The sequence below is a fragment of the Taurulus bubalis genome (assembly GCF_910589615.1).
Source record: "Taurulus bubalis genome assembly, chromosome: 12".
Taxonomy (NCBI): Eukaryota; Metazoa; Chordata; class Actinopteri; order Perciformes; family Cottidae; genus Taurulus; species Taurulus bubalis.
This window is the reverse complement of record NC_136600.1, coordinates 7,168,776-7,194,392: the sequence shown is the minus strand read 5'-3', so window position 1 is coordinate 7,194,392 and position 25,617 is coordinate 7,168,776. Positions and strand designations below refer to the sequence as shown.

The following is a 25,617-nucleotide window of genomic DNA, read 5'->3' as shown; positions in this document are numbered from 1 at the left end:
AATGTTTTAAATATTGCTAGAAAACATTCAACTACAGTTGAATTCAGTAAGGCACATTTATCTCAAAATGTCAATGCAGGTTTAAAGAGTATTCCCATGTACACACAATGGCTTTTAATCCATGTAAATCCAAATACTGGAGCAGCTGAAGAGCACTCAGAGGTTTTTAAGCCTCCTCTAAACAGCTTGATGAGAGTGGCTGAAAACAATCAAAAGACTCAAAATCCACGAAAAAACTATCTTCCAATTCGAATCCAAGTAATGGTCACACACACACACACACACACACACACACACGAGCAGCCTGTGCCAGCTATGTCCACCAACAACAGGCCTTCTCTGTCAGACAGCATTATGCGTCATACCTTATCCCAGCGTTTGGCTTCCTTACTCCCCACAACAAAACAACAGCGAGCCATAGCAACGTCGACGCGATCCCGTGACAAAATCTGGGGCAGCACAAACGTGGCAGAACTTAAAGTAAATTAGCCCTGCGTGATGAGCCGACCACGTCCGTCACTGCGAATCGCTCAGCTCTCCTCTAAAGCGAAGCAGATGCCATCAGAGGAAAGAGGGACGCTCCGCACCGACACGATAACAACGACGGAGAGCTCTCTGAATGCGAGCGGAAAAGTATGTGTTTCAAGCTCGTGTTTTGATGAGCGATCCAAACTGTTGTCTGGTGAATTACTTCCTGACAGCAGCCGTGAGACTGAAATGACCTTTCCACAAGGAATGTCATGAAATGTAACCAGAACTCTGAACCCCCTTCTTTTTTTATTTAAACAAAATCAAAAGAGTGTGTTCTCAAAACTTACATCGTACACACCAGGTCACAAATAGGTGTCCTCGGTGAACCCAGACCTATAACTGATGAGAATGAGTACATTTGGAGTTTTTTTTATTTATTTAATTACATTTTAAACAGCGGGGGACAATAGACGGAGATAGTCAGGGAATTAAAGTAATTTCACATTGCGAGCCCTAAAAAGAGAAAAAGTAGAAGGAGGGGGAAAAAACAACGCTTTTAATAAGAACTGACCGGACTCTCGCGTGCTCCTTCTTCAGACCGGAACGGCTCACATGTTTCCGAGAAGCGGCGCTTATTAAAACGCGAGACAAAGCAAAAATCTGCTGAGCAAACGATCAAAGCCTCCACTTCAAGATATTATTTATATATGGCACCGAATTATGACGCAAGTGAGACGTGACACGATGTTTATCTAAACCGGACCTCTTTGAATGGCCTTAGTATAGATTACAGTAAAGGTGTATCACACTGATGGTACTTTTAGCCCTTATCTGAAAAACATGAGGGGAAAAAAACTCAATTCTGAATGTATAATACAATTTGTATTGATGCTGGCGATTGTTTGACTTATGATGACAACTGACTAAGGTCACAGCTTCCCCACCCTTCGCTGTGTTTATTGGATGGATCTCACAGCGGTGTACCTTCACTGTACACTTCAATATTTGACTGCACGGAAAGGCCCCGCCTCCAGAAAACACGACTAAAAACTTGCATGTATGTGTCAAAGAGGATAAAACTTCCCCGAAAGTCGTGTCCAGAGACAGTAAAAAAAGTTTAAAAAAAGAAAAGAATAAACATTTGGGAATTGGGACTGCACACGAACGTTGTGCTGAAATTCAAGATGCAAAACAGAGAATGGATTCTCCATGAGAACGGGTGGGAAACAGAGAGGATCAGTTTAAAAAAGAAAAAAAAAAAAAAAAAAGCAATGTGTCATGTCAATCAGGGTAGCAGGAACTCATTCCAAAATAAAACTTTTGTTGAAAGCAGAGATCCTGGCTCTCACGGCGCCGTGACATTTGTCTTACGCGTTAGTTAAGTGTGGCACTGCGGATCTCCACCCAGTCAGGGAAAGAAATAGAAAATGTAAAAATTAAAAATAGAAACAAATGTCTCGTCAAGAAGGCGGCTACTAATAACCGTGTCACTTCAGCAGCACGGCTACTGGTCGAATACTAACAAGAGGGGGATTATAGTCGCTCACAAAATAGGAGGCAGAGTTAAAAAAAAAAAAGGTGAAGAAAAAAGGAAAAGTAAGAGGGAAGCTTTCCAAACCTTTGCGTGCGTGTGTGCGTGCGAGAGAGAGCGCATGCTGGCAGTGTTAGTGTTAGTGTAGTAACACGTTCACAGGGCTACTGGTTCCTGCTGGCGCTAAGCAGAGCCCAGGTCTGGGGGTGAGTGGGAGCGTTTGACCTCGGGCTCCTTCGGACACTCTGCCCGCATTATGCTAACCACCATGGGGTGGGGGGGGGGGGCCTTCATGGCTCTCTGGACCGAGGGTGCAGCCGTTTCACGGTACGCCATGAAGTTAAAGACTCCGGGAGCGGCGGGCCAGTCTCTGAACTACTGAAGGACTGCAGGCAGAGAAACCACTTCACTGACTGAAACCTCAACTCGAGGTGGTTTATCCGACACAAACAGTCAAATGAATATGTAAAAACAATGGCTTCAATGGCACAAAAACAAACATATGTTTATTAGCTTGCAAAGCAATGGGCGGACTGGGCGCTTTGATGCAACAAGGACGTTATGTGTGTGAGTTTAAGGTACGCGTGGATGCGTTGGGTAACAATAGACGCGGTGTGTGGGCAGGTGCAGCGCGGTGGGTCGGTCAAGGATGTCTCTGCTGGCGTGGAGGTAGGTGGAAAACAAAGTAGGGTGGGAGTGTGTACAATCATTCTTCTTCTTTCACACACACACACGCTGACTAACACCGGCCCACACTCTGAAAACTACTCACACACACAGCGCAAGACTCTTTGCCCTCCTCTTCCTCCCTCCTCCATCTCTCTTATTCTAATCTCGAGCTAATCTTTTCTCATTCTTACCTCCCCAAACCGACTCATATTTCACCGGCCGTATCTTTACATTTTCTATTATCCTCCACTGAAAAATGTGACCAATGGAGGCATGGGTTTGAAATAAAATATGAATCATCTCAAGATAAAGATACGGTGTGGTTGTTTATTTCTTTTTTGTGATTTTCTTTTTAAATTTTTTTTTTTTATTCCCAGTTAGCCGTCGCTGGCCTGTGTTTGCTGTGCTTACCCTCCTCTTCAGTCTCGATGTGAAATAAGTTATTACCCCCCCTCCCTTGACTCGCTGACATTTTTGTCAGAGGTGCAACTAATTGTTCTACATTTTTCCTGCAAAAACAAGGTTTCTTATATATTTATATAAAAAGAAACGAAGCAGGGTCTGCTGACCAGCTAGTGGTGTCTGATCAGATTGGGACACCCAGAATGAATGTAATATAGCTCTCTCACACACACACACACACACACACACACACACACACACACACACACACACACACACACACACACACACACACACACACACACACACACACACACACACACACACACCCTTGTATCTACAACTCTGCCAGATATATATAATAGAGAGAGAAATAGGAAATATGAAGCCTTCAGCCATAGCGCAGCAGCGTTACATATGAGGGGAGATCCCATCGGTCCGGCTCTGTATTTAGTATTTCTCGTGAGTAATCTCTTGTCATTTTATCACAAGAAATGAAATAATGGGGCAATCCTCTAATGAAAAATGAGGCCGATGCGGCGGCACAGGAGAGACCGAGAGACAAAGAGGAGAGGAAAAAAGGGGGTTCGGAATTTAAGGCTTTCAAGGATAACGAACGCCTCTATCCTACGCGGGGTGGGGTGTGGTGGGGGGGGTGGGGTGGGGGGGGGGGGAGACAACGAGATGCATATCCTTAATTAGGTTAGATTAAATGTGAAACTGGCATAAGTGATGACAGAAGAAAATTAGCTGTTTGTAGATCAAGATTGAAATAAAATCCGTACGCAAAGGTAGCAGAACATCGAGTTGTCGGGTGAGCTGGGAAACGTTATCAGATTTGAAACGTATCAATTTAAGAGTTTGAGTTAGAAAATCACATTTTTGTTTTGTTTTTTTACACATCTTATAAAACATATTAAAATGGACTGTAAATGGTGTATACAAATACACCTACGTTAAATGATCAGCGTTGGAAGGAATATTCAGATGGTAGGATATTTTTTTAGCAAGTTTAGCTTCAAGTATTGAAAGATCCCAAGCAGAGGGGTTGTAATACTGTTATCATATGTTACAGTAGGATATTATTATCACTGATAACAGCTGGTCAGAGTGAAGTGAGAGTGAAATCGCTTCTGACCGACTGGAACTATTTAGAATAAGACGACTAAATGCTTCCTGCTAAACGGATTAAATCAATCGGCTGCCATGTCTGGGGAGATCAGACGTCGTTATAACAGACATATAACACTATCAACAAGTGGGAAAATTATAACAAATAAATCAGAAACCTACAGCGACTCTAAACTCCTCTGCAAGCATGCACAGACATTTGAATACCCAACATATCTGCACCTCTAAAAGCAAATCATTTTCAGTTTTCATTTAGATTAAGAGCTATTTAACTGTTTGCTGAGCGGAGATAGAAAGAGGTTGTTTCCTCTCGAACAGACAGACACACACACTGTTACACTCTTTCATCTTCGTGTGTGTGTGTGTCCACGCTTGTCTACATGTGTGCAGCTGCTATTAAAAGTGTGTGTGACAGACAGTCTCTCCTTCCATGCATCTGTGTTTAATTAAAGGCGGTTTCAGCATTCGAGCCACTGCGCCACACACACACACACACACACACACACACACAGACACACACAGACACACACAGACACACACACACACACACACACACACACACACACACACACACACAGCGACTGAGCGAGGGAGGGAGGCTGGCCCTAATGTGCATAATTAACTTAACCCCCATCACTTGACTTTAAAAGGGCTGTTTGGAGGACTGAGCCAGGCAAATGGAGGCTGTGAGAGTGGTCCTTTATGTCTAAAATATTCATTACTGCATTTCAGAGCATTTTCAAGCTTCCTCTGATTTTTGTTTTCTCGTTCGGGAGGACAGATTGTTGCTAAGCACCTCGGAGACGACGGCAGAGGCAAGTGGGAAATGGGACGAGTCACCATTTCAAATAACACACACACAGTCACCAGAAAACACACACACACACACACACAGACAGACATTGCAACAGACAAGCCTGCGAGTATCTCATGTGGTTACACTTTTCTGTTTGTGACTTTTGTAACAAGAGACGGGAGAGTCGTCGCATGTGAAACACGGTGTAAACCGGCCAAGGGAGGCTGTCATGACTCCAGCCGAAGAGGAGTTGAGAGGAGGAAGGAGGACGGGAACAGGAGTGACTGGCCAAGAAAATCTCTCGCCCTCCGGCCTGCTCCTCCTCCTCCTCGTCCTGCTGTGCCAGTACTGACTGCTACCAGCCACACACTTCACCTCCCATCAGGGTCAGGGCGCCAGCGAAAAGGTCAGATCGCCGACAGCTGATTGGCCGGGATGGCTCCGGTCGGCGGCCGGTAGCCAATGGGCATCCTGACACACCTGATGTGACACACAGCGCTCCAAGCGTCCTCACTGCACAACAGGCCAGAGAGGACGGGCAGAGTGAAAACAACAAAACATGCAAAAAGGGGGCTAACAAAGAGAAACGAGAACAGACTGTCCAGTCCTGCAGCAATGTATGAACCAAAAAAACAAGACAATGAGCGAAAAAGAGAGAAGTTTATTAATTGGCTTTATTTTCATTCTAAGGTTGAAAATATCTACCCCAAAAAAATTAAATAGAGAGAAAATCAGCATCAATAAAAAGGTAAAGCCCCAGCGAGGACTGAATTAGACCACACAGCTGCAGCTGCTGGGCCGACTCCTGAGGTCGCCTGCAGGCCAACAGCATCAATTGTTGCTCATGAAGTATCAAACCGACTACGCATGGAATACAGCGCCGCGGATATGAATACTGAAACGGTCCACTCCTCGCACAACGACCAAAACGCAGCCGTCCCATCCGGTTAGCCGACCCTGATCTCTGGATTCTGGGGAAGCAACCCGCGATAGCCCTCAACTCAGCATCATGGGAAAGCATGACAAGTCAATCGAGGAAATTAGAATGGATATATTCATATCCCCGTGTATTAGGCAGTGGAGGAATGCATATTCATGATGGGCCGGTTGCTAATTATCCAGTAATAAGAGCGTGCAAGTGTGTGTGTGTGTGTGTGCGCGCGTATGTGTATGTGGTTATTTAATGGGTAATTAGCTGAGATAAGAAACTAATAAGCACTGTACCTCAAACACCGGCTCCTATTACTGTGGGTCTACAAATGTATCTGGAAAAAAACAAGATGCCGGAGTAAGTCAAAGCAACACACACACACACACACACACACACACACACTCAAAGACGGACTAAGCAGGGCTATAAAAAGTGCAAATGGCCAAACTGCAGGGCTGTCTGTGTGTGCATGCGTGTGTGTGTGTGTGTGTGTGTGTGTGTGTGTGTGTGTGTGTGTGTGTGTGTGTGTGTGTGTGTGTGTGTGTGTGTCTGGCGGCTGGGCTGTTCATGTGGCTCACACTGGAACAGATCAAAGGAGACGCATCATTTTTGGGCATGTGTGCACCAGCTACCCCCACCATTCCACATCCAACGCCCCTCCATAAGAGAACACAATAAGGACCAGCAGATCCGTCGTCAGCAGCTGATGTGGACGGACAAGAGCAGGAAATGGATTTGGAAACCTCCTCCAGCGCTCTGTCACATTTCCTTGAACTCTTGTTGCTGACAAACAAGACGCATCACCGTTCTGTTTGACCGCCCCCTTCGCAGCCTTTTTTTCCCCCCGTTCTCCCTCCCTCACAAGTATTTGACTTGTGCAGGAAATATGCGTGGAGTTAGCCGCCGTTTCCTGTTTCTTGTTGTTGTCGTTGTTGTTGTTGTTGTGCCCTTGAGCACACATGCCAACCTGCACAAGTTAATGTACGGCTGAGTAAATTACATGATTTTCTTTGAGAGTACTGGGCAGGCTGGTGGGTAGGTGTGTGTGTGTGTGTGTGTGTGTGTGTGTGTGTGTGTGTGTGTGTGTGTGTGTGCGTGTGTGTGTGTGTGTGTGTGTGTGTGTGCGTGTGTGTGTGTGTGTGTGTGCGTGTGTGTGTGTAAGCTGGTCATGACCTGTCAGTCATATATTGGTTTTATTTTCCACCATTCACTCCTGAGACAAATTCCATCGGTTCATTGGAGTCAGTACAACATGATAGGAAACTTTTTTTCATGAAAAATGTATCGTTCATTTCCAATTTAAAGCAAAAATGTAAAAACTATTTACAGTTCCAGCTCTTTAATTGAGAGGATTGCCTCTGTTTTGTATCACTATTGTGAACTGTATGTCATTGTCGACAAAGCAAGACACGCTGGAATGTTTTACACAGCGTACAATTAACAGATTCATTAAGAATTCGGTTGATCTAGTTATTGATAATAAGAAATGATGCTCAAAGTAAGAATACATCATTATTTTGTGCCAGCCCTTTTTTGTATTTTAATCCTCTAGTGTTATGTGATATCAGAGCAGTGAACTCCGCCCATCACCTCTCCACACCGCCACTCTGCCACTGTAAGGCCGTGCTAATATTTGCCCGGCTCACTTCTAATACACATCAGCATCAGGAGTGTGTTTTCACTATGCCGTCGCAAGCCAGAGAAAATATTTGCTTCCCTCCTCCACCCACCTCCTCTGAAAAGCCCTCCGCCATCAGCCCCCGCCACCAACTCCAACATTCTCCAGACACACACACACACACACACACACACACACACACACACACACACACACACACACACACACACACACACACACACACACACACACACACACACACACACACACAGCCTCCCCCTCTGCCCTTGATAGATAAATGGCGAGTGGATTTGTTTAGCAAATTGCCGTGCCGCCTAAAAACGACAAGACTTGTGTGGTAAAGATACATGTAAATCGTCGGCCGGCAGAGAATGATTTTCCGTGATAGCCAGCCATTAGGCGCCCGTGTGTGGCGGGGGGGGGTGTTATTGGAAGGGAAACCCTACACGGCCGCGCAGACATACTACCAACCGGCACGATGAGGTAAGGATTCACACATGTAGACGCTCAACGTAGACGTAAGCTTTGACACTCCACAAATGGGGCTTCTCATCCCCCACCCCTCGGCTCGTGAAACATCATGACATTGTGGAGCCAGCCCCATTAAGGTAAGGCTTTAAAGCAAACATTACAGTGTCATCACACCACTTCAGACCTCCCCTCTCGGTGGATATCAAAGCCAGAAGAGCTGTCAAAAGCCTGTATTAATCAATTTCAAACTGAACAGAAAATTGTTTCCTACTCTCCACTCCCAGCGGCTCTGATTTAGAGCAATCTCCGAGCCTCTGGAAAAAGAATTCACCTCCGAAACTCCGGAGTGAGGAAAGAGGAGAAGAAAAAAGAAAGAAGTAAAAAAAAAAAAAAAAAAGTCAGGGTCTAATTAGGAGTAATTACAGCCTTTTCATTTCCAACATGATGAAATAATTTGATTCTTTTTAAAGACGGGGGTCTGGTTTGGCTCAGCGCAGACAAAGCGCCCCTACGTCGAGAGTTGAGAGCCGAAGCAGGACAATGGCGGCCCTTCTGAGAGCCGAGCGTCACACCGGCCCATAAATCATGCCAAAGGTAGGCTTCAGACACGGCCATTTGACTGCGCCTCCGCTGATGGCCGCCATACAGGGGTGACCCACATTAGCGAGATAAAATAAATACGGGCACGGGTGGCGTTTGAGACGAGGGGAGAAAGTGACGCGTTAGAAGGAGAAAAGGGACGTACGTCACCGCGAAACACTTTGGCGAGGACAGGCATCGCCTCGATAAAGGGCCATGTTGTTCCAATTCCCTTTCTAGCGACGGCGCAAGAAACAAAAATGGATTTTGTTTCATCTCGGAGGAACTACTTCTGTGAGGATGGAAGTAATCAAATACTCTTTGGTGAACACAAGGGGTAAGGTCTAGAAAGATGTGGCTGGCGTTTGAAAATGAAGGAGACGGAGCAAGCGGGAAAGTGTTTCATCAGCAATAAGAGACAACTCGAGGAAAGGGAAAGAAAGGAGGATGCTGGGGCATAATTACAAGTAAAGTGCAGATAAATTAGCATAGAGAATAAGGGCTTCTAGTGTGTCTCTCTCTTAGGCATCCTCCCAAAGGTTCTCCCATTGAAAGAGCTAAGGTAAGAAACAACTGCAGCTAACTTCGACTCCTTTTCATCTTACTAAGGACACAGCACATTTAGGGCTTTCACAGCTTAAAAGGCCTCCTTAATCAACACCAACTCTTTCATGTATTCAGCAATAAAGAGAAGAAATCCCTGTTTCCAAGGGCTAACAAGAAGAGTATCGAGAGGCCTGACTCGAGCTCTAAACCGGAGATTGGTGGAAGGAAGAAATACCCACTGCAATACAACTTAAGACCAATATGTTGAGAAAAATAAATCAATATAGTTTTGTGCACAAGACCTAAAAGAAATACCCCAACTTTAAATGTAATAGTCTGTGCCATCTGCAAGGCTTCTACTAGTGCCAGCTGATCTAAACACCAATTACAACTACTTTATTATAAAACCTGGTGAGTGCCCACCACACAACAGGAAATAATAAGGCTGTCTCTATTTTCTTATTGTCAACAAATCCCCTGAAACGATAGAAACCCCAAAAACCTATCAGCCTAACTCGCCGAGTTAGTGGGATCAAATCGACGTTCGTTTTTTGGTCTTCTCGTGGAATTTATGGAAAAATCTGGAATATCGCCCCCCACACACACACACACACACACACACACACACACACACACACTTGTCCTTGAAATGTAATTCACGGACAAAAGAGGTGTGGGGGGGCTGACAGGAGCCGGTGGACGCTGACTGAGCCCAGACGGGGAGGCCAAGTGAGGAAGTTGAACACCAGCATCCCTGCTCAGCATCAGCAGCCTGCCTTCAGCCAGCTTGGAGCAATCTCCTCCAACTCTACCTGCCAATCAATTGGCCTGGACCGCTCCTCCCGCCCCCGGGCCCAGTCGGGCCGCGCCTTGTCCCCAGAGCACCCCCACCCGAGCTAAAAAGCAAGGCAACGAATGAAATAGGAAATACATAGTGTAAAAATATATTTTTAAGTATTTTGACCTTACGTCCTCATTCATGGGGGAAAAAAAGGTGGTTTTGTGACTACGTTGGCCCACTTCTTTTGGTTATTTCAGTCCGCGATCGTCGTCTCGGACGTCTTCTCCCGTCGGTCAGGTTTCAAACCGCGGTTCCCTCTTTCCTCCTGCAGGTTGCTTCGTGTGCATCTTACGGCATCAGGATTTTCCACACCATTCTTCTTGTCACGTGAAATATCTCCGGGACGACGTGCTTGAAATTCTGTCACCAACCGTTAAACCATTTGGCCTCTTTTGCCTCATTCTCCGCAGGTTCCAGTCAAAACCGGGAATCACCGAGAAGTGATTGTTGCCTACAAGATAATGTTTGACTTTTGTCAGGGCAATATCCCCCCTGTCTGCACAGCTTCACATTTGTCTGCGCGCGTGTGTGTGTGTGTGTGTGTGTGTGTGTGTGTGTATGTCTGAGTGTATCTGTGTCCGATTCCAAGAGAACCGGAAAATAAAAGCAACAGAGATGATGGAGGTCAGAGCCCCCTTTCATGCTTACAATCATAGCCGAGGCCCCATTGGGCGTGTAAAGCTGAGCCGAGCATCTGTCTGTCTCTTCTCTCCTTTCCAAACCACACACACACACACACACACACACACACACACACACACACACACACACACACACACACACACACACACACACACACACACACACACACACACACACACACAGAGATATAGACGTAACTGCCCGGGCAGGCCTCCCCTTCCTCGCCTCCCCGTCCACCTGGCCGTTTGATGATGCCTCACTCGCTCATGACAACGCATCGATTTTACTTCTAGCCGCCGTGTAAGCCGTCCGCCTGGAGGAATCCATTAGGGCCAAACAGTTCTCATCCTCCCATTGAGTGACAGCCATGACATCCCCCCCCCTTCCCCCCCCAATTGCCTCGTTGCAGACTGACAGCTCTGCACTCAAACGGGCCTTTTTCACAGCAGCTCTAATAGTTTAAAACGCTTACAATTACCAGGCACAGACACACGGGGGCCCAGGTAGTGGCCGGGCGGATGACTGTTTGGGAAGGGGGGGGGGATTTGTTTTGGCAGCCACGCCCCCTTCTCTTCCTCACACGCTTGCATCCAATGTGTCCGCTACCTATCATTTCCTCACAGCAGCTATCTGGAGAGGCTCTCATGAAGAGGTGGGGGGGATCCTTGATCTTTCGATCAGCCCTGTCCGGTATTTTCCATAGAAAACCAACTGATATAAATACTACTATTTAGACCCTCTGCCAGTGAGAGGTAAACCACTGACAGCTGTAACAGGGAGACGTTTATTCACCGTTTTGGACCATGACCCCCCCCCCCAAGGATCAGCTTACGCCTTCAGTAAATTGTGCGTTCCGAGGCCACGACAGGAGATATGAATGCGTTCTGTGTGCGCAACAAGCCGGCGGTTGTCCTTCTCGCGGAGCTTGAAGTGCAGAGTACAATTTGCGAATGAGAGCGTGATTGGGCGAGGGCGCCTTCATATCTGTGGGTGGGTGTTTTCCGTGAGTGGTGGGGGGCGGGGGGTACATTTGTAAACCACAGCCGAGTCTCCAGCGTTGAGGCCGTGCCATTTGGAGCAGCGCTGGACGAGGGATCGGTCTCACCCTCGTTTCCTCACCCTCACACGTTAACGCTTTATGTCTTTTGGCATCAGGGTAGCCTGGTGGACGGGCGTGAACTGTGCTGGTGGCGTTCTCATTTAAAAAACAAAAAGTGTAGGAATTAAGAGTGCCTGAATTAGAGTACTGTAGTCATGCTCCCAACACAGGAAGTCAAGACTTTAAAACTCACACTCGCTTCAGTTCCACCTGAGCTGTGTGGCGTCCGGAGGCTTTCTGCCCCGGCCGGCATGGGCTCCGTCTCAGCAGCCACTCGGGAAGGAAAAGCATGACCTCACATGAAAACAAACCCGGGAGGAAATTCAAGTGTCAGACGCACAGAGGGGGAAATGAAGGGGGGTCGGGGGGGACCGAACAAGTACCCGGTGATTAATTAGCTAATAATTAAGTCACGGGGTAATATGCATTTTTCAATTAATTAAACCTTGCCTTGCGCCATCAATCAAGCGAAACTGTCATTGTTTCACAAATTAAATATATACATTTTCGAGCGATAATACTGTTGATTGCGTAACTGGAGGGCTCATCAGGGAGGGAAGGCATGACACGTGTGTGGCAGGAATCGACTCAGTCCAATGCACCAAAAAAAAAGAACTTTTGACGGGGCCCACAAGTCAAAGAGGCAACCGAGGCGCTCGAGGCCTCCGCCAGTCAGACTCCACGTCTCTCTCTCTCACACACTCACACACACACACACACACACACACACACACACACATCTACATGGGGCAGCACCAGCGCGAGGATCTACGACAATGCTTATGCATGACATGCAGAGCAGTTACTTAGCATGTTTTTACCATAAAAAGGAATTCCTCACAGATTACAGTTTATCACGGACAGATAGTCCATCATGCATTGCAGGAGGCCTATTCAAGCAAACTGACATAATATCTCTGTTTGCTTTCATCGCCCACCAGGACGATTCATCGTCTCACATTTACGGACGCGGAAGCCGAGAGACGCAATCATTGTCCCAAATATATTGTTTGTCACCGGTGGCAAATGATGGCGTATTTCTCTTCCCCAGCGGTTCAGACGTTAATTTGCTGAAACATGATGTTGTAAAATGACAAAAACAAAAAGACACACGCGCGCGGGCACACACATAAATTCTGAGTGTTGTGTGACACGCGGACGTGTAATGAACAATATGAACCACCGCCATCATTACCCTACACAATGTATTCGTTATCACTGCTCCCATAATGAAGTGTGTTTGATGGTTGCTACAAAGTCCCATTGCTCAATTGCCTTTTCATAAAATGGCATCAATATATCCATGTGGACACACACACACACACACACACACACACACACACACACACACACACACACACACACACACACACACACACACACACACACACACAGTTCACATGCAATTAATCAGAAATAAAAAAATGCTTGCATGCGCAGAGCCAAGCACTGTATTATGCTACATTTGTTTCAGCTCTAAAACTATGTTACCTTGGCTCTTTTTCTTTTTAATTCAGTGTGAAAACCGTGTGTGTCCATTAATTATTACAACCTGCACAAAAATGGAGAAGAAAAAAAGATGACAAAGAAATGGGAATATGTTAGTAGAGCTGTTGCTTGGAAAGATTTTTGAAAAACTAAAGAATTTGGGTACAATGTTCTTTTTCTTTTCTCCTCCGTTCTATAATAATGACCGTTCGCAGCAGACAACGAGCTACGAGCCAATTCTGGATTCAGGAGGCGTCTACAAGTTGCGGCCTGATCTTTTCACTCTCTTTTTATACGTGTCGAAGTTTTTTGAGGGAACTTGGTCTTGTCGTAACCATTTTGCCCTTGGCTAGCATACTAATATGGCCTTGGGTTGGAATAAATTACTGCTCAGATTAGCAGGAAGGATGAGGAGGAGGTTTTATTTTTAGAAATTAGAATATTTGTTACATTATTAAAAGGGGGAACATCCTTTGATTCCTCTCGTCTTCTTTTTTGTGTGCTTTTTTTACCCCCCCCCCTTTCTTCCTTACTGAGATAGTCCCCAAACTGCCTACCTGTGTAAAAACAGAAGTCTTCAGTGGACGTGAACATGGCTTAGGGACATGAAAGCAGCATGTCTCTGCCTCCTGTAGCCCGGCGTTATGCTCGGCACGCCACACAAACTCGGAATTTACTGCCGCAGCAAATTTTCGCCCAACCCCGCAAACCCCCCCCTGCCCACCCTCATCCTGCCTTTTTCATTATTCAATCAAATCTTTTGTTGTTAACGTATGCGTTATTAATAGAGGATCGACAACTATATGCAAATACGGCGCGCGCGGGCAGAGAAATATTAAGACCGCCAGTGATTTAGACCCCCGTTTGAAAATCCATGGACAAATACCGTTCGCCGTCGGAAGCTGTGAGGCTCTACATCCTTTTCTGTTTAAGTAGCCAGATCACACCCGATTCAGGTGCGTTTCCAACCAATAAGCTGAGAAAGTTATGCCCTCGTCTTGACCCAAGGGGTCTGTGTGCGGTTGATCTATCAAGAGAAGAAGAAGGAAAAAAGCCTACACCTCGCTAATGTTGTTTTCTCAAATGATTTTATGACAAAGGAGCAACAAGGCAGAAGCGGGATTAGTTGACTGAGTCTGAATCCATTTCGCTAAAAATTGACCACATACTGATTTTTTTTTAATCACAACAGACCCTTTTAATTATTGCAGTAATTAGTCAAATATATGGGCCTTCACCTCATATTGATCTATATTGTCTGTACAGTTAGTGATGCAGAGGTCTGAGTATTGACTACACGCACACACACACCGTCCCTAACTACCCCCCCCACACACACACACACACACACACACACACACACACACACACACACACACACACACACACCCCTCTCCTAACCCCTCGAGTGCTTTGATATTCCTCTCTCTCCTACACACTGCCTCTCTCTCCTGCCTCCGGGTGCTTGGATGGGTTAGTGTGTGTGTGTGTGTGTGTGTGTGTGTGTGTGTGTGTGTGTGTGTGTGTGTGTGTGTGTGTGTGTGTGTGTGTGTGTGTGTGATGGGCCCCGAAGAGGACAGATGACCAGCAGAGCAGAAGGAACTGCAGAGCCGAATAACTCCTCCATCCTTCCGTCACGTCAGGAGGAATCCAGCGCCGCGCGAGACACCCGGACTAAGTGTTGTGACGCCTAATTACCACCAGCATCAGCACCCGGCGGCACCCACAGCAGAGCGGCCCCTTCGGACGGACGGCCCTTTGTAGTTTCACACGGAGAGGGGAAAGAGGGAGAGAGGGAGAGAGAGAGAGACGCCCATGTGACGCCAGTGGGATGAATGCGTGTTGGGAGGTGGGCTGAAAGAATGTGAGGTCCGTTTGAAGTTTGGAACTTTTAGCCGTTCTTTTTTTTTTACATTTCTCCACCCACTGAAGTCACTTTTCTGACTCATCAAATGCCTTTTCCTTTCCTTCCTTTGTTTTTAAACTGTATTTTCTGTTTTCCTCCTCCCCCCGAGCATGAAACTCCATCCTACTTTCCCCAGACAAGGCACCTTTAACAGCACCTCTAAAGCCTCAGACACCGGGGCGTGTGTGTGTGTGTGTGTGTGTGTGTGTGTGTGTGTGTGTGTGTGTGTGTGTGTGTGTGTGTGTGTGCTGCTGGGTGTACAGTGGGTGGCTCCCTTGATTTGTGTGTATTTTATTTTATAATCCAAGGGTTGGTGGGAAAATTCCTAAAAAACTAAATAAACTAAAAGTTGTTTCATTTCAGAATTATTTCCGTCTAAATTCCTGGTCCCGCTGAGTGAATGCGCGCGGCGCTACGCCGTCCACACACAGTGTGCGGTCTGCGCGTGGCAAAGCGTAAAATGGTCAATGTGCGTTACAGCCGAATGACATGTTTTCTTGCTCTGAGGAACATTCTCGCAGAACCAGTCCTTTGCCATTAGCCGTACAGCAAATATGATTTCACGGCATCCATTGAGTCCTTCACCAAGAATCTGTGTCGAGGCGTTCGTGTAGGAGCAGCAGGGCCATCACACCCTGGTCCATCTCATTTAGAGCCTCTCTCTCTCTCTCTCACACACACACCCAGTGGGGAGGGGGTGTGGGGGGGAAGAGCGGGTGTTCCCTGGCACACCACTAATCGGCATGACAGAAATAAAATAAAGAGAGTTGGACTCCGTCAAAACATGTATGGCCCCTTAAACAGAGAGCTAATAAAAGAGCTAAAGCTGCTTGTCCTTTCAGCTGAAGCTGCCTGATCACACACCAACAGTCACATTATCTTAATTCCGGGGATTCTTTTAAGTGTCTCCTTAAACAACGGAGAGAGCGTTGCTCAGGGAGAGACAAATGAGTTTACCAGTTTTAGCAGGGGTAAGTGCCTAAATCCAGTGCCATCGATCCCTATCTGGGTTATTACGAGGCTGTGAGCTGCCACTGGAGCTCGGCTGGTCGAGAGAAAGAAAAGACGAAGAAAGAAAAAAAAAAAGAGGCTTAAAATATTACGGGCTAAAGAGGGAGGAGAGACGCGTTTGAAGCGAGCCACCTCGTCCTCTGCACTGGTCAATAGCTGCAGGCGCCACAGGAAGGGCATTCACACATGTGCAAACACTCACGAGTGACAGTCACGCCCCCCCCCCCCGACACACACACACACACACGTATTTATATACACACACATACATACTGGTAGAGGGATGCCTTCAGAACCGTCAGATCCCCTCTGACTCCACAGGGGAAATTGATTTTTCTCTCTCGTCTTTTTTTTTTTTTTCGGGGAGGTGCTGGGCAGGTTTTTAACCTAACACTCTAACCTGAGTGTTAATGCACAAAGAGACATCATGTCCATTGATCCAGTGGTGCCGCCAGAGCGTCTTTAAATGTGTGAGGGTGGGGGGGATCAACATGGGTGGGTTTTATGCTAAACTAGCGGGATCATAGCCTTCATGTAGAAGAAGCCTTATTTACAATTTACAACGCAGTTATTACCGCTTGCTGCCGCAGTCAGCGTTATCATAGGATGAAGGGGAAATAGCCGGCGTAATGTCGTAGCTTTAATTGTAGTCCTTGTAGTTTGGGCGATAAACTTTACATATGTTGTTGTTGTTGTTAGATGCAGAGCTTCTAATTTTAGATGAAGCACAAAGTTTGGCTGAATACACAGCACCTGCAACGGTGGGTAGGAGCAGGACAAAGAGAGCGCTCCACCCCTGCGGTGTTGCACATCCTGTCTGCTAATTATTGTTTAAAAAAAAGAATTAAAAATACTAAGGATTAATAATACATTAAAAAGACAACCACACGAAGAAGAAAAAAGAAGAAGAAAAAAGGCCCAGCCATAAAACATATGTATTTTTAATATGAATCTCACTGAATCAATACCCTCAATTAGCAACAGCAAGCAAATTGCCAGGCGAGGCGTAATTACTCGAAGGTCAGTAGGTATTATTCACAGTCACTTTAGTTTACCACATTAGAACAAGACAGGACGTCGGGCTAAAATTATAAATTCCATTCCCATATCTGTCCTTTTCTGATTTAGATGGATGAAGAATAATTAACTCCTAATTATTCAGATCACTTAAGGCACTTTCTGGATCCACAAAAGAGATGCAGTCGTGTCTGTCAGCCCACTTCAGCTGCTATCATTTAGAACGATCCAACAACTTGACCAATGACAACGGGACAAAAAAATAAAATAAAAACCCACTGTCTGTCTGCATCCCCCCCGTCCCCCCGAACCCCCTCCAGCTCCACCCGCTTCTACCTCAGAGGGTCTTAAAGAGGCACACTTCCTTTAAATTCATACATATGCAAATTCTAAGATGTGATTTGCATTTTAAAGTATTTAACTCCCCATATTTATTGGGCTCTGAGGCCTTGCTGATCATTGATTTATGTGCTTCCGGCAATCATATTTCCATATTTTGTGTGGTTTTTAACGACAGTAATAATTCAAATATGCAAAAAGTTGTTCTTTGAACGATATCTTTAATTATATCCTCAAAGCATCATTCCTTTTCTTTTTTTCTTTTTCCAGAGCCGAGATTGTCTTTGAATAAAAAAAAAAAAAAAAAAAGAATCATAAATTAGACTGTGCAGCGATGACATTGACGGGCAAAACTCCCGTCGGTTACCTTATGCACGGGGAGACGTCTGAGCGTGTTTTTGCCCGTCTCAGAAGCCACAAACAGACTCGGGGTGCTCTGCTGTACAGGGACCCGCGTGACCTTGTCCCCCCAGCCCTTTATTAATGCTGACATTCTTTCACCACAAATCCAGTCTCAGATTGTGAAATTCGTCTCTTATACTCAACCCCCCCCTCCCCTTCCCAAAAAAAGGAGAGAAAAAGCACACACGTAAAAAAAGAAAACAAGGAGACCTTCCCCCTTCTGTTTTGCCACTAACACGGAAACTTTCTCTGTCACCTCTCCTTATTAGAGTTGTCAGAGTCGCCGCGTGCTCTTATGAAAGCCGTCACCCACCACATGATTCAAAGTGGCGGGTTCCCACCACCGTTTGGCCTATCAGCATCACGGAGCAGCCGTCAGACGCGTCTGCGGCGCCCTCTGCCCATATTCCCTTTGTCACTAGAGAAAACTTTTCTTTTTTTTGTGTGGAATAATTGCTCACCCATACATGGGTGCCTAATATATTAGATTAGTGGCGTTTGGTTGCGGAGGGGAAAAGGGGATGTTTCATTATCTTGTTCACTCGGTAGGCTGCGAGAGTCAATGTTAAAAAGTGGAGAAGAGATTCATTTGGCAGGAGAGCCTGCACATCAGACCACGGACGTAATGAGCAGCACAATACGGTGACATCATCTGCAATATCCATATGACAGAATACAAAAATTAAAAAGCTTTTATATTGATATTATAATGGGGGAAAAGCGCTCAATGTATTATAACATATATATATATATATATATATATATATATATATATATATATATATATATATAAAACCTATATATTAAAAGTCTGCACGCGCACACACACACACACACACACACACACACACACACACACACACACACACACACACACACACACACACACCTAATAATTTGAATAGCCAATTACAATAGTACAAATGTATATAATAAAATTAATGTAATCAAATATTAATTTCCTAAATTGTACTTGAAAAATAAAGTGGTTAAGTAATTTTAAAACATTTGGTTTATCAGAGCAGCATCATAATTATTAGCCACAGTAATTATTGTTATCTCCGTTAAAAATATATTATATGAATTTTTTTCTTGATAATTTGTATCATCTAAAACACCCCGATGGTTTTGCGGTGTTGTCCTGTTAAATGCAGGGATGTTGTCGGGCACACATTAACACAGAGGCCCTTGGAGGATGCGTTTAACCCGAATGTTTAACTATCACTGCCGAGTCCTGCACCGAGTGCACGCAACATATGTTACACCCCCACTCCCCCACCCCGACCCCCCCCACGAGACTGCACACCAAACTCAACTCCGCAATTAAGCTTTAAGCCTCACTTCAGATTTCTGCACGTTGGCTCTAAAAGTGATCACTGCGGATCAGTGTTATTAAATTAAATTGATTTAATGTGATGTTTATGTTCGTGACACACACTCACACGGGTAAATAAATGCACAGCAAACACACTTACAAGTAGCACCCCACACTTTGCCGCATATTTTCTGCTTTTTTTAAATTTTTTTATCTTGGAGTCGGGTTAAAAGAGAGATTACGGCAGGCGAATGTTAAAATGCGAAATTGATTAAGTGACATTTGAATACGTATTAAATAGAAACACGGAACTGCACATTCAGTTACACACACACACACGCACACACACACACACACACACAGAGAGAGAGGCCAGTCCACGAACGCACTTACGAGTAGCACCAAAACAGCAGTCGAATGCGGTCAACGAGCTGATCAATTTACAAAGCAAATAAAAAATAAAAATAAGAAAAGCCAAATGATAAAATCACAGTAACGCGTCGCAAATCTGTATAAACGCCTCCAACAGCCGCTCTAAGTTGCGCTGTTGAGAGGAAGGTTTTTTTTTTGTTTAAAAAAAAAATCTGGATAAAGCAAATCAATTAGGCTCTGTTGAAAATCCCTCATCTAGTGGAGCAAAGCTGTGAAACGGAGTGTAGAACTATTCTCTCTCCCTCTCCGGAAAGGTTATCGCATTGTATCTTATTGCCTTTACCTGCTCCCATTCACTGTGAACATGCACTGATTTGAATAAGCACCGCTCCAGAGGCTCTCTTATCAGATCCCAGACGGGTGTGCCAACACAGCAGTATCAGGTACACACCATCTCTCTCTCTGCCGCCTCCCCCACCCAAATAAAGAAGAAGAAGAAGAAGAAGAAGAAGAAGAAGAAGAAGAAGAAGAAGAAGAAGAAGAAGGAGAAAAAGGAGGAGAAAAAGGAGGAGAAGGAGAAGAAGAAGATTATTGGGGATCTATTGCCTGATAACATGATCTTGCTATAATCACATCTGGATATGCAAAAGTGACCAGAAGTGGAAAGCAGTTAATCCTTCTGTGGAAATGATTCATCTTCCCGTTTTCATTTGCTGTTTTACGCTTCCTCTTAAAAAATAAATTAAAAAAAAAACTTATTTTCTCATCCAAAATATATTTTGTTCAACTGCTGACCCACAAACTCATCAATTTATTTCATGTACAAAATACAGGGGTAATAATGTACTGAATATTTAAGTGGGATATTATAAAAAAAAAATTAAAAAATCATTAAGTGGTGTGATAAAAACAAATTGTAGACCCGCTAATGTGCAACAATTACCCACCGAAGGCATGATATTTTAAAGATTTCATTTTATTAATAGCGTGCATTGGGACTTTCTCGCTCACTATACACAGCCACGGGAACACAATTCCCCACAGAGGCACTGGTTTCCAGTTTCATGCCGCTGTTTGCTTTTGCTCTGCGAGGAGAAAACACCGGCTTTGGGGAAGGCATCAGTCAGCGAGGTTAGCGAGCACGGTAGCAACATGACCTCAGAAAATGTATCCTCCTCGGGTAGGTTAAACACACACAAACACACACACACGCACGCGCACACACACGCACGTGCACACACACACACACACACACACACACAGCAACCGCGCTCATTTCCCCGGTCCTCTTAACAGGCTAACCTGCTCTCTTCATTAGGGTGCTGTGGGGACTTATCACTGTGTAGTCTTTGTCCTTGCTGTAATTGCCCTCTCGGCATGTCAGCCCCCACCCCGCCCGCCCGCCACCGTCACATCAGCCCCGCACCCAGCCGGCCGGCCAGCCAGCCAGCCAGCCAGCCCGGCATCAGCCCCCTCGTGACAGGCCTGGTTAGACGGCGATGCGGGGAGCCTCTCCTGAGACCCGCTGATCGGCCCCTGAGGTCCGCCGGTATAGAGAGGCTTGTCCTAGTTAAAGCAGCCCCGGCAGGGACACCCTCTGAACGCCACTAGCCCAGCCTCCAACTCCACTCTTTTACAACGGCACCGACACCCACTGTGGCAGTCTACCTTCTCACCAAAGAAGAAACGCGGGGATGAGCAAATCTCAGACTTTTGAAAGTAGAACTTTGGCAAGGATTGGAAATTAAAGCACATTTAAATGAGCCGTCTCCCTTTTGTAGGCATCTACTAACTTAATTAACGGTACAATTTGCTGAAATCTGAGAAAAAAACTACAAAAATAAATAAATGAACAGCAAGAAGTTTCACTTCATTATCTGTCTCCCACCAGTTCTGACATCGCCACTAACCTATACAATTATCCCCATGCATGTCAGACTTGCATTTAATTTTTTCAAAATGACAAAATCAATTGAGATAAATGTTAAGAGTCACAGATTTGAACAAACCTTTAAACAGAACGCATAGAATCTTAATTGCATTTCATTCATGCAAGAGAGCCACATGTACCACACACCAGGCAGCCGAGTGTCCAACGTGAAGGTTTTCTAGCAAGTTGAATGGCGCCATCTAATGGCCAAAGAAAAGACCACAAGTCAAGTGCTTTTGTGGAGCTCCAAGCTGGACCGCACAAAAAGAGAAACAAATTAGTTATTTTCTGGCTTTACTTGAAACTTATGTGGACTGTAAAAGTCTAAGTAATCAGATTTTTGCTGGGGGGGGGGGGGGGGCTCAAAGGCAGCGAGCAGGCTTTGAAGTGACCATAAAAGTGGGCCGAGTGAACCCCCTAATTTGAAGTTTAACTGTAATAGACGGAGAGTTATCAGTGTTGCAGCATAATTCTGACCTCTGTTTGTTTGCTGAATAAACAGAATAAATGCTTCCTCTTCGCATGGCACGCTCCTCCTCGTCACGCTCAAAGTGGGTTTGTCCCCCCCCCCCCCCCCTTTGTGGGGTAATCGATGTGTCAGCGTTTTCACGGCCGCTGCAGGGGTTCAGACCCACGCCTCGGTCTGAAAGTGGGCTCGGTGGCGCTGGGGTTAACGCGGTTGCCGCGCCGAGGAGAGCGGAGACGGTGGGGCCTTCTACTTTTCCGGTCACATGTCCGCTCCCGTTTCCTGCAGGCCTGACGCTAGTCGATGCCGGACAGGAAGGCAATGCAACTCCCGCCCCCTGAACCCATTTACCCCCTCTTTACGCTTTATCCCACTCAGAGAATGACCCAGACTCCGCCCCCGTCAGGAGCTGCGGGCAAAATTTGGTGGCAACTGTGACAGCCACGAAGCGCGATCGTAACCTCTCCCACCGCCGGCTCCCGGGGGCCACGGAGGACGGGGGAGGGGGGGGGCAAACGAACGAACAGCGAGACACGACGCATAACGCTTTAATAACTTCGCTGCTCTGCTTCTGAAATGCAAACACATTAAAGTGGACACGGTGCCCATCTCATTAAACACACAGCAGTGTAAATATCACACACACACACACACACACACACTCCTCTACACTTGCATAAACTTACACAAAGACCTCATTGCCTTTCTGCATCCCTGCATTCATCCCACGGATGCCACCAACAAGCCTCGGGAGCTTTTTCTACGAGCGTGTTTTATGCGTCCCGCAGGGCTCCGCGACAGTGAGATGTGGCGAACGGCACACAGAGGATCCCAGTCAAGGACACGGGCAGCATCACTCACTCCGCCATTATTTGCTCATATTTAAAGCTGCCTGGGCCACCTGAGGGACCGAAGCTGCACACGCAGAGGAGGATGCTGTGATTTCAGAGTCCGACGGGTGTGCTGAGCGACTGAGAGCTAAAGGAGACACAACACAAGTGAGGCGCGAGAGAGAGCGAGAGAGAGAGAGAGAGGCAGGGAGTGACGGAGGGCTTTATATGTCAGCCCGGTGATACCAGCGTTTTTATGGTCGAATATTTTTCCTCTTGTCAGAGCTGGATAAGGAATCACCATAAGGTTGGGGAGCATGAATATTGCCCTTGAGGGCCCACTGTGGCTGCTCCTGTTTATGGTTGACTAGCAATCAGCCACCGATTCAGGACCCGCAAACCCTCATCCATCCACGTCAGCAATTAATCAATTAAACGGGCAGCGGGGAGGGGTGGCATCGGCTAGGTGTGTTAATACAATAGCCTGTTAAGGTTGATGTAATTTCATCACTAATGTCAGCCATTCATCACGGCTTATTATCTGTTTTCGCATAGACAGCGGTCAATATCACTTCATAAAGCGGAGAATCATCCGGATCTTGTGGTATTAAGCCGGGAGGATGAGACGAGAGTGCAGGGAATGCGACTCCAATTTAACACGGCCTCCTGAAACAAGTGGCACACATCATGCGACGTATCATGAAACGATTTATTAAAAAGATCTGCCCTCAGATCTGCAACAGAAAGTGGAACCTTCTTCGTAAAGATGACGGCTCACAAACCCCCTCTGTTTTTGTCCTTGGACGCAGGTGCGTTTGATAACACACAAATCACATCCCACACCGTCCTTGTACTGCAACAGAGAGCGCAGCCAAAGAAACCTCACGCCGCACGTTCTGTGTCCGATTAATCCTCACGGGTCGAAAAGAACGGTAACATTAGCCCACGCTAAGGATCCTCTCTAGGCCGCAGACTTTTATCACGATGGAAAAGGAAAGGTGTGTGTGTGTGTGTGTGTGTATAGCTGGTGGTGTGTAGGAGGAGGCCCTGTCTGCTTGTGTGCCTCCCATGAGCATGTGTGGGCCAGACCACATGTGAGAGTGGTATTTGGCGCACCGATGGAGATGAAGGCTTATATCACTAACAATGTTTTGTTTTGTCAAACTTTTTGCCCACTGACAGCAGACAGTTTGTGCCAGAATCTAAAATGTCACCATTTTACGAGGCCAAAATATAAAAAAAAAAAACACTTTCCATCTTTCCAATTTCCATCCCAGTTATGGAGAAGGAAAAAAAAGCCTTGAACACAACATTGGGACAATACTGGTAGTGGGACGTATTATTATCTCGCTGCTGGATTACGACCCCGTTTGAATTTCTTGCTCTTACAACTGTGCTCTTTATTTGTTTCCGATCCATTTCTGGACGTCTTTTCCTTCCCTTTCACACTCAGCTGTTCCTCTTCAGGCCGGGCTGCTGACGCTGTGGTCTTTGTGAAGCTCACTGAGGCACCAGAAGTACTCCTGGGCTACGCAAATGAACTTGACTTGACCCGATCTACTAATCAGAAACATAATCCGTGCATAATTGCTCGGAGTCTGATCAAATTGTTTCATTACACCTAAGAGCTCACCTCAAGACAAGCAGCAATCGCGTTGATTAATTCGACAATAAATACGGTACGTAAGCAAACAAACTGCATGATATCCATCACATCAATTGGACGGCACAAACTGGCTGACGTCCAATTTCACAGCGGGCCGATACACCTGCCCTATGTATCGGGCGAATGCGACTAACGGGTTCAGTCAGACACAAAGAGCCTCCCTTCCGCCCGAGCCAACATTTCCCCAGCACTCCCAGCAGGAACATCAGCTCAATTATGATGATGGCAATGACTGATTGCGTTTTACCTCTCCCCCGTTCCCCCAATAAGTCTGGCCATCACACAGAAAGGAGAGGGGGGGCGGCAGAAGGAGGAGGGGAGACAGAGATATGAGCTACACGCGTCCCAGATGCCAGTCTCCGGGACGATATCAAACGTCGCGGTGGCAGACTCGCCGCGGAAAATAATCTATACCTACAGGAAGTCAATTAAAAAGTGCCAGGGGAGATTAAGAGCAGCGTGACAGCTTTTCATCAGGCCAGGAGTTTGGTCTAGGAGGGGGTTGGGGGGGGGGGGGGGGGGGAGAACCAGCGGGTTTCTAGGTACAGCGTGCGCATTGGTAGTGAAGACATGTTGGAGAAGCTGGGTGGCGGCACGGTGGAAGAAGGGAGGAGGAGGCCGTTTGTCAAAACACCCTTAAAAGCCCCCCCTCATGAATATTAAAAAGGGCCTTGGCAGCCGGAAGCTCTGCCACAAGTTTGCAAACCAGCGTAATGCGTGTGTTTGCGGGCGCTGAGGAAGCGCTCCATCCGGATATCAATTAAATCAAGCGGTGTCAGTCTGATGGCCCTCTCAATGGAAGGACGGCCCATTCCCCTCTACACATCAGCTCAGCTTTGTGTCAACCATCCATCTCTCATCCTCCCCTTCCCGTCCCTTGCTCCTCTCGCCGCCGCCCCCCCCCCTCACTCTCTCTCCTTCTCTGTCTCTCAAGCAGCCGGTAACTGAATGCACAAATTACTCTCCCCTCCACCTTTAACTCCCACTAAATCTTTCCCCTTTTCCACTTTGCTGAGCCGGGATATTTTATTCCTCCATCAAATATGCATCCCATTAATTAAGTTAAATTACTCCTGACTGCCAAATATCCCCTGCCCCGATGGGTGTCAACACAGAAATGCATGACT

At 46.2% G+C, this 25,617-nt stretch overlaps 1 protein-coding gene across 1 annotated transcript in view; it reads right to left on the bottom strand.

Moving 5' to 3' along the window:
- znf407 (zinc finger protein 407) overlaps positions 1–25,617 on the bottom strand; it is a gene marked incomplete at its 5' end in the record, with an annotated part of 132,165 nt that overhangs the window by 91,504 nt on the left and 15,044 nt on the right. The gene's annotated exons all lie outside the window — the stretch shown is intronic.